The sequence below is a fragment of the Sinocyclocheilus grahami genome, unplaced genomic scaffold (genome assembly GCF_001515645.1).
Source record: "Sinocyclocheilus grahami isolate Dianchi unplaced genomic scaffold, SAMN03320097.WGS_v1.1 scaffold372.1, whole genome shotgun sequence".
NCBI lineage: Eukaryota > Metazoa > Chordata > Actinopteri > Cypriniformes > Cyprinidae > Sinocyclocheilus > Sinocyclocheilus grahami.
The window spans coordinates 472,117-482,441 of NW_015505551.1; the positions used below are offsets into that span (position 1 = coordinate 472,117).

General features: G+C 34.6%; 1 pseudogene; it reads right to left on the reverse strand.

Moving 5' to 3' along the window:
• The window catches only part of LOC107549422 (neuropilin-2-like), a 104,403-nt pseudogene that overhangs the window by 39,947 nt on the left and 54,131 nt on the right, over nucleotides 1-10,325 (reverse strand).

Here is a 10,325-nt window from a genome sequence, read left to right on the forward strand (position 1 = left end):
ACCATTTCCTGTTCAAATCAAATGAAGGCTATTTTTCCTAGTTGATAATGGGAGATCATTTCTCTAGAACTGGCCTTCAGCAATAACAAGCAGACGGATGGCTTAAATCTTTCTTTATAGAGGAAGTTGTTGTATTTTTGCTGGGAAAATGTTGTGCAATTTAGAGCAGTAAATGATGAGTGATAAAGCTTTTGTAAAGCTTAAAGGTGTGTTTCATATTGAAATGACACTGGATAACCAAATCACAAATAACCTATAGAGCTATAAGCTGTTTAAGCTTTAAGCCATTCAATGTCATAAACAAGACCAAAATCTGCCTGACAACAAGAGAGTTGGTCGACGGGGCAACCCAAGGTGGGATGGTCCCGCCCATCCAGCTGAAGTAGAACGCTAGCTAAGGTAACTAAATAATTAAACCTGCCATGTTGTGTTTCTATGAGTGATATGACTCATAATATCTATCACTCAATATATTATGAGTGATAGATCATGAAATTATAAAGACCCTTTCCGCTGTCCCTCCAATGCTAGGAGGTGAAACCCTGTGTGGTTCCGTCTCCACCCCTGGGTCAGTCAGAACAGGCATCCTATGCAGACTGCTAGGGGACAAAGGTCTCGAGGTGTTTAAGTATTGATGAAAGTCGTGAAAGAGCACGTCCAGTGAAAGACATGAGTGGAGAAATTAAGTTGAGAAGAGAGTAAATGTTTCTTTCACTATAAAATTTCCAACTTCTGATGTCTGGTGCTTAAAACTGGGCTCTTTAAGGACCTTCTAATGAAGGCTATGAAACTAGATATCTGAAGGGGGCAAAAAGTTTTCAGAATAATTATCAGATTTTATTATTTACATCAGAATTCTTATGACATAAAACTGAAAAAAACAAATGGATAAATAAACTAACACCTTTAATACTGTTTATGAACATTCATGTAGGCCTATATTAATTCAAATATTCCTTTTTTTGTTGAATGCACTTAACCTAAATTATTTACCTGAAGTACCTTAAGATTTAAATAATTTTTTAGACAAATAATAATTAAAAAGAAAAAAAGAAACGTCTTCCTTTCAATAAATAAGATTAATAATATATTTACTGTCAAATAAATAAAATATCTAAAAAAATATATCTAAATGAATAAATGATAAGATTCTGTACTATTTTAAGTCTATGCAAAAAAACAAACTCTCCAGCCCTTCTAATCATATGATGAATTTAATGTCAAATAATGTACGTATGTATGTATGTGTGTGTGCGCGTGTGTGTGTGTGTGTGTGTATATATATATATATACTGTATATATAGTATATAGTTTGATATAAATATAGATATAAATGTCTAATAATAATAAAAATGTATAGTATATATTTTTTTATACTCAACCGGCTTCTTAACTAGATAAACCAGCTATACCAGAAAAATCTAAAAAAATTTAACTAAAAGAAAAAAATGATAGATTCTGTACTATTTTAAGTCTATGCAAAAAAACAAACTCTCCAGCCCTTCTAATCATATAATGATGAATTTAATGTCAAATAATGTACGTATGTATGTATGTATGTGTGTGTGTGTGTGTGTGTGTGTGTGTATATATATATATATACTGTATATATAGTATATAGTTTGATATAAATATAGATATAAATGTCTAATAATAATAAAAATGTATAGTATATATTTTTTTATACTCAACCGGCTTCTTAACTAGATAAACCAGCTATACCAGAAACAATATGCTGGACATCCAGCTGAACCACCACTAACCTGGAAGAACCAAAATGGAAATTCATGCTAATATGAATTCATAAATTCATGCTTTTCAGCTGTCTTTCCTCAAATCAAATCTTTCTTTCTTCTCTTTGTTCGCTTGTTTTCCCTCACTCATCTCTAGATGAAGATGTAGACAATTGAAGCTGGTTCCGGTTGGTGGCTCACCAGCCTTAAGCAACATCTTGAAGAGAAGGAAAGCAGAAAATGTGTGTGTGTGTGTGAGAGAGAGAGAGAGAGAGAGAAAGAGAGAGAGAGAACACTGAAGTGTTCACTACTCAACAATACCTGCTCCCCCTCTAGTGAGCTTTATTTTAGTGGGGGAAAGAAATGACAAAACACCCCCCTTAAACCACAATTTATTCTCGTCGTTCTCGTTTTACATCTACCTGCGTCTTTGTGTCTGTCCGTTCATGCTTTTGAACTCTCCCAGGCATCACTTTTCTGTCACAGGCAGCAAACGCAAAGGCTAAATGGCTTTATATGCTATATTCATCATGCATCAAGTGAGTCTGTGACAGATTTATTACTTGCTGTCAACGAGGGATTTATAGGAATTTCAATAATAAACAGGATATGTTGCAATTTTTCACACTTGTGGGGCCTTTTTGTCATTTAGTGAGGGTATATATATATGTGTGTGTGCAATAATGCTGAGTGGTGTCAAATATTCATGATATATTTGTGATGAGTTTACTGTATATGTAAAATTAAGCAACACATTGAATATTGTGATATTTTAAAGCACTTTTATACTCAAAATAATCGTTCAGTGTACTGTGACTGGCAAGCACAAGAATGTAAAGTGCTTTTTCAGAAATAAATAGCAAAATTATATATATCTTTATATATATATATATATATATATATATATATATATATATACAGTATATACAGTGGGTACGGAAAGTATTCAGACCCCCTTAAATTTTTCACTCTTTGTTATATTGCAGCCATTTGCTAAAATCATTTAAGTTATTTTTTTTTCCTCATTAATGTACACACGAGTTGACAGCTCACTCTGCTCATCCATATGTGTCCATATATCACTCCACAGAAGCAAATACATGAATACTTCAGATTTGACAAGAGTAATTAATCATTGTTTAATTAATCAAGTGATTATGTTATGAATAGATAGCAGAAAGGAACTGAAAAAAGTTAAATTACCAACAATTTTCTAATAATTGGAAAAGTATTAGAAATATCGATCAATAGAAATATTGAATATGTCTGATATCTGATATATTCACAATGATTTTGTAATGAAATTGCTATCTATGCATCTATTCGATTTATTTACAGATATTATTTGATTTATATATATATATATATATATATATATATATATATATACTGTATATCGTCATTACTCAGAAATTGATCTTTTCCTAGCATGTTCAAAATGATTAACAATAATAAACTTCAGCAGTATACACTAATTTAACTAGAATACACTTGTTAAACTAGTTCAACAATTTACATCCCAAACTCTATCATAAAAGTGGTTTGAGACCAGGATTATGTACGGAGCGTTAATCCCAGTCACGTCCTTCAGGTCAATATTACTTTCATGTGCGACTTATTAACAAACAGGAGACTAATCTTTTAATCAAAAGCAGATCCACTAAACAGACGAGCAAAAGGTTAATCCTAGCACTTTTATTTCATGGCGTAAAGTAGAGTTAAAATGCATAAGCATCTTTTTGAGGCTCTGATTAAACTGTGGCCAACGTGGTTATAGTTGGATTAGTTGTCACGAAACGAGAAAGATGAGCTTTCAATCGACGGACAGCGTCAAAACAAATAGAGATTAGCATGTCATTGGACAGGCAGGGTAGATGAAGCAACGGCAGTTGATTGATGCTTTAATTACTACTCGCGCTAATGCTAGCCAAACAAAAGCATTTCTGTCGGGTTTGCTCAGTTGTGTCCTCATCATAATTTGACTTTGCCGAAATAATCTTCAAAAAATAAAAGATCTATATCCTTCTTAAATGTTTTTTGATGGAGTTACTGAAGGTTGTCCAAAGCTTCATGACTGAATTTGGAAAATTGCTGCCTTCCTCAAAACAAAATTCGTATTAGTCTTGACAGTATCAGTCTTAACTTATCTAGAAAAGGAAAATGTATTTTCTGGTCTTCGAATGGGTCAAAACCCTGAATTCCGATAATGTACAAACACGTATGAGCATATCTCACGCTGGTCCAGGTGTGACCGGTCACGCAGGTGTGTTTACAGCAAGTAGCTCACAGGCATTAGTAACGGCCAGAGAGATAAGGGTGCAAAAAGGGCCTCATTGTTCTCCACCTCCAGATAACCATCTCTCAACCTGTTCCCATGTCACTTTCTCTGTTCAGACCAGCAAAGTTCACTTGAAACTTGAGTTGCTTCTTCCTGCAGATGCTAAACTCCTCCTACAGCAGCTTATGTCAATTCAATTCACTGGATTTATGCTAAAATGGATTACTTAGCCTATGATTTTATTAGAATAATCCATTTAAGTACACATTTTTAGTGAAAACAACGGTCTAATGATTTAGGAAGGCATGGTGGCAAAATTAAGCTATTATTAGTATAATATGTATTCTTTCTTCTTGGTCCATACATACACAAACCTAAACAATGCTCATAGTTACTATAGTTATAGCTCATAATTTTCTACATACATACATACATGTGTGTGTGTGTGTGTGTGTGGTTGTCACTAGGTTTTTATTTTTATTTCCTTTTTATTAACTTACAAATATGTTTAAGTCTTTTCTTATCTTTTTACTTAAGTTCTCTGAAATTATGACAAGGAGACCTACCATTTTATTTTTTATTTTCTAACTCAAAAATATTTAAGAATATTTTGTATTTCCAAAAGGATTTTCTTGTCTTTTTACTTACAGTACATTCAAATGATCACATGCATGTACAACTACTTTTGTATTCAGGGTTTGAAATTAACACCCGCCAACCCGTCAAATCACTAGCCAATTTGGTGGGTTACTTTTCGTAAGTTATGTTCACTCATTAATTTCTTGGGGAAGTTCATGCAAGCCAAATCTGTGCAGATTTAGCGCAAATACTAAACTCGTAAGACATGACATTATCGAGTATATTGCAAAAACCAAACAAGACTAAGTTAGTGTGCGTGCGCATTTAGAGTGTGTTCATTCACTGCATGATTTAGCCTATTAATATGCATTAAAAATGATCACATAATTCAAGATAAGGGAGCAGAAAATTTATATATTTATATAAATTCATATAGTTAATCAATATCACACGAAGAGTATTATTATAATTGACTGATTAAATGTAAGAATTTTGACGTGATGAAGTCTGGTTAGACTAAGTTAGTGTACGTGCGCATTTAGAGTGTGTTCATTCACTGCATGATTTAGCCTATTAATATGCATTAAAAATGATCACATAATTCAAGATAAGGGAGCAGAAAATTTATATATTTATATAAATTCATATAGTTAATCAATATCACACGAAGAGTATTATTATAATTGACTGATTAAATGTAAGAATTTGACTCAAAAGATGATGTACACTTTAAGAAAAAAATGGCTTTATAAAGGTAAAAATGCCCATACAAGGAAAAAATCTATTTAAACTTATTGGAAAACATTAATTTCTATCACTGCTGTGAACTGACCACACAGAATATGAAGAATATCAAAAACTTTAGGAGTCAGCTGTCCACGGTAGTCCTTAAGACCGCTTTGTCTTAAGGACTCTCTGTCGCTTTGTCACGCCCAGTATAGACAGCCTCAAGCTATTGGTTTATTTCTGTCTTTTTTTTTGGTTTGATTGTTTTTTTTATTTGGCTAGTAGAAGTTATGAATGGCCGGTAACTTAAAATTTTAGTAGCCAAATTGGCTGGTGAGTGAAAAAGTTAATTTCAATCCCTGTTTGTATTTATAAAAATAAAAAAAAAGAATATTTAGTATTCCCAAAAATACTTCCTAAATTTTTTCTTATCTTTTTACTTGAGTTCTTTGCAAATGATAAGTAAGCCTACATGCTACTAGGTAAATGCATGATTCATTCATGGATACATCTGAGTTTCATCTGTCATAAAAAAAATCAGGTGTTTTGACAATTCAGAGCCACCATACAAGCGAACCAGAATGGTGAACCAGAAATCCAGAATAGCATCTGACAAGTTGATCCACTTCGTCTCGCAGCACAAAGCACTGTATGACAAACAAAGTGCGGAATACAAAGAGACCGAATATAAAGACAGATTGTAGCAGATGATTGATTCTATTCACAGATTGAGGCAGATGATTGTGGAACAGCCTGGAAAACAGTTATTGGAAATTGGTGGTCCTTTGTTTTTTTATATGTGGCTCCAGTATCACTAGCAAAGCATCAAACTGAGCCACTGACATCCTGAAGTAAACTTTGAATCGCTCGGGATAATCCTGCAGCCAAACTCTCCGTCCTCTACGCAATCTCAAGATTGGATGGAAACAATATTTCCTCTTTCATTTTCTCGGACAACAAAATCATCCTTACTGCTTGAAGACACCATTTTGTATTGCATTTTGCAAATTTTTTCGCAACAGATTAATAAACATGCATCGGACTCAGTGTGCAAGGTTTCTGTGCGTGACGAATTTTTAGGATGACGAATAAGAAAAAACGCATATGAAAATTTCAGACTCAGTGTGCAAGGACCTTAAGACTAATATTAAGCTGTTCTTAAGAAAATAATGAAATGCGATTCAAAGCAATAAAAATTCATAGATAAATGTATCAATAAAAAGACTCATAGTCCAGACTTCTCATAATTTATCCTAATATTTTAGGATATCCTAATATACAAACCCGATTCCAAAAAATTGGGACACTGTACAAATTGTGAGTAAAAAAGGAATGGAATAATTTACAAATCTCATAAACTTATATTTTATTCACAATAGAATATAGATAACATATCAAATGTTGAAAGTGAGACATTTTGAAATGTTAACCTAATATATTTGGAAATCCTAATATATATATAATTTATCCTAATATATTATACTTTATGTATTTATTTATTTATGGATGGATGGATGGATGGATGAATTAATGAAGAATGAAGATTTTTGTGAATCCAGTCTCTGCTCTTTGGGTGTTGCTACTACAAATTAATTATTTTATTGTAGTTATAGTTGTATGGTAGAGTTGTAGTGCTCTTTTTGTCAGTTGTAAAGACATAGTGAACACAATCACATTGCATAGTCCTTGCCTTATGGTTTTTGCCGTGCCGATAGATCATCCAGTCCTCTCCATTAGTGCTGACTTCCAGTTTGAAGGTGGTGACGTAGTAGGACTTATGGGTCTCCTTGGAAATGGCTCCTTGCGTAGCGATCCCAGTCAGAACCTTGAGGAAATGAAGATCCACCTGGGAAAGCAGAGCGATTGATTAAAATGGGAAACAGGAAGCTATAACAATGCCCAAATGACCTGACCAAATGTAGTTTCTTTTGACAGCGGATCATTGAGCATTTCTGATATGCGTAAAGAACAGTTCCTTTGCAGTTTATAAATCTATTTTGAACATGTATATAGAAAACAAGTTTGCTCTTCTAGTGATGCCATATCTGTGACTGAAAAACTAGGGTGCTATTTTAAAGCAATAACCCCCTCAACAGTGATTTTACCACAGTAAACCGTAGTTACCCATCATAATTCAGCATGAAACTTGAATTCAGCATTCAAGTAATTTGCAATAAAAGTAGAATTCAACAAAGCGATGTATCACTGGTCTAATTAAAACTTCCTGACCTCTACACATGCTCATCTGTCAAATATAAGAAGGAAAGGCTCCCAGACCCTCATGCTATCTGGATTCTATGCGTTTGGTTGCAGGTGAGGGGTGTGGGGAGGCATGCTATACGTACTCTGAAATCAATAGCACTGGAGAAGGTTGCTAACTACGGATTTCTCTAGACTGTCCTCATCCATCATCGAGCAGTTAGCATCACAGCAACCTTCCGTGCATCAATGGTCTGCACCATCACAACAAAAGCAGCACTCAAATTAAGGGGCGTATGCTGATGGGCAAGATGGAGTACTCTATTGAGGGTGTAAAAAGTTCTGGAAATGTAGTGGTGTGTAGGAATATACCAAACGTGTGTATGTGAGAGAGATTCAAAATCCCAGTGGATTAAAGGGAACGAATCAAGGACAGGGTAAATGGCATATTTAATGTGAAGCACATGAAAATTAGATTGTGAGGGACGAATCGGTTATAGAGTAAGGTTACATCTTAAAGTCAACAGAAAACATGTTTGCAACCCATTTTTCATTCATAATATGACATATTTACAGGTGAAACAATGCTAACATTCAAACGCTTGGGGTCAGTTTTTTTTTTAAGAAACTAATACTTTTATTCAGCAAGGATGCATTAAATTGATCAAAAGTGACAGTAATTTGGATACAAAATATTTATAATTCAAATAAATGCTATTCTATTGAACTTTGTATTCATCAAAGAAAGCCTTGGTGGACAAAAGACTTTCAAAAACAATTATTATGCTTTTGTTTGTTTGTTTTCATAAAAATAAAATTCAATCATAGTATAGGTATAAATATGCGAAAAATATCTGACTTAAATAAGTAACAGTTTTAATTAAACGCGCATCCTTGCTTTATTTTACAAAATCACAAAAGATCTGTTGTTATTTTGAGTGTGCAAAAATAAAAGTGTATAAAATAAAAAACACTTTGTGCTTTCGAATTATGTCTTACTCTTATCTGTATGACCAAAAATTATGTATTTTATGTTTCAGCTGTTCGATCGTGCCGGTGCCTCACGCGTGCGCTCTCTCACACATTCACTCACTCTCACACACACACACACACACACACACACACACACACACACACACGCACGCACATACACGTACACACACACACACACCACATATTCGCAACTCAAACTTGACATCGCAGTCTGTTCATTATCAAAATAAAATACAGCCAACCAAATATATAAAAGGTTACACTGGTCAAATTAAATAGTCCGGGGTATAACTGGTCCACTTTTTATGCCAAGTACATTTTTGCTCATGTGAAGAGGATATTTCTGTCGATATACGAGCGCGTATAAAGTACAAAGCCTCTACATTATAAATAATAGTTTCATTGAAATACATTGCGAATATGGAAACATTATGATTTGTGCCGAATGAGAGATACGTGAGCCCAATTAACGCCTGGTACTTTCAATTTCGCTTTGTTTTGGTTTTTGTAGGTTTATATATTTTTATTTAATTCTTGTTCTGTTCTGAATACCGTTACATTTATATGATTTGTTTTGGAGTGAGCTATAGCTATGTTTATAGTGTTTATAATGTTTATACACATTATAATATTTCACTTTATTTGGTATTATTTCTGTATTATTACACTCTCTCCAAACGTTCTGCTGCTCACAAAACAATAAGCAGTAAGCACCAATCAATGAGAGCGAGTTTGAACTTAAGAAAGCTGACTGGTCACGGTCAAAAATATGTTGAGGACCAATACATAACCTCCAAATACATAAACCTGCGCTAGCTCTCATATGCACATACACACTGTCATGATCTAACGCCGGATCCTTAAAAACAATTACTGGAACGTAAAAATCGAAAATCTGAAATTTTCCGGAACAGGATCCAGCTCAAATTAAGCACTGAATGATACCAATTCCATCACTACATCCTTTTTTCTAATGAAATGTTGCAGGTATGTCAAATGCACCAATAAGTTCTAGTGTGTGATTAGCTCACCTGAATGTATTCCTTGTTGCTGTCCTCACTGGGCGTCCAGGCATTGTCCTCGTTGTTCAGACGAGCCTGACGGGGCTGCCAGCGACCATCATAAAACGAGGTGGAGGCCGAAAACTGATCATCAGATATCTTACCAGACTCCATTCCAAATGCATTGCTACAGTGAAATGCTGAATGTAAGAGAGAGAGAAAGAGAGAAAGAGAGAAAGAGAGAAAGATATGAATTCAAACTAAAAACATTTTGGGCCCTATCATACACCCGGCGCAAGGCGCGGCACAAGTGTTTTTGCTAGTTTCAGCCCGACGCAGTTCTCATTTTCCCGTCCTGCACCGGCGTTGTTTAAATAGCAAATGCATTTGCGCCCATTTGTGCGCCCATGGGTGTGCTGGTCTGAAAAAGAGGTGTGTTCAGGTGCATTGTTGGCGCATTGTTATTTTGAGGAACTGAAAATAGACTGCGCCATAGACCAACTCAAGCCTGGTCTAAAGCTGATATTTTTTCTTTGTTATTTAAAGAGCGCGTTAGTAATATGCGCCTATAGGCGGGTGTACAATGCGTGTACACTTTGCTTATTACACACACAGAGACACGCAGCAGTACACAAACATTTTTTAAAATGAAAAATTACATTCCGCCATGTAAATAGCAAACCCACCAAGGCGCAAGCACAACTGGCTTTTAAAGGGGATGGGAGATGAGACTCTAATTGGTTTATTGCATGTTATGCCCAAAAAACACCCATTACTCATTAAGAGAATAGGGACAAACCGTTTAGACCATGTGCC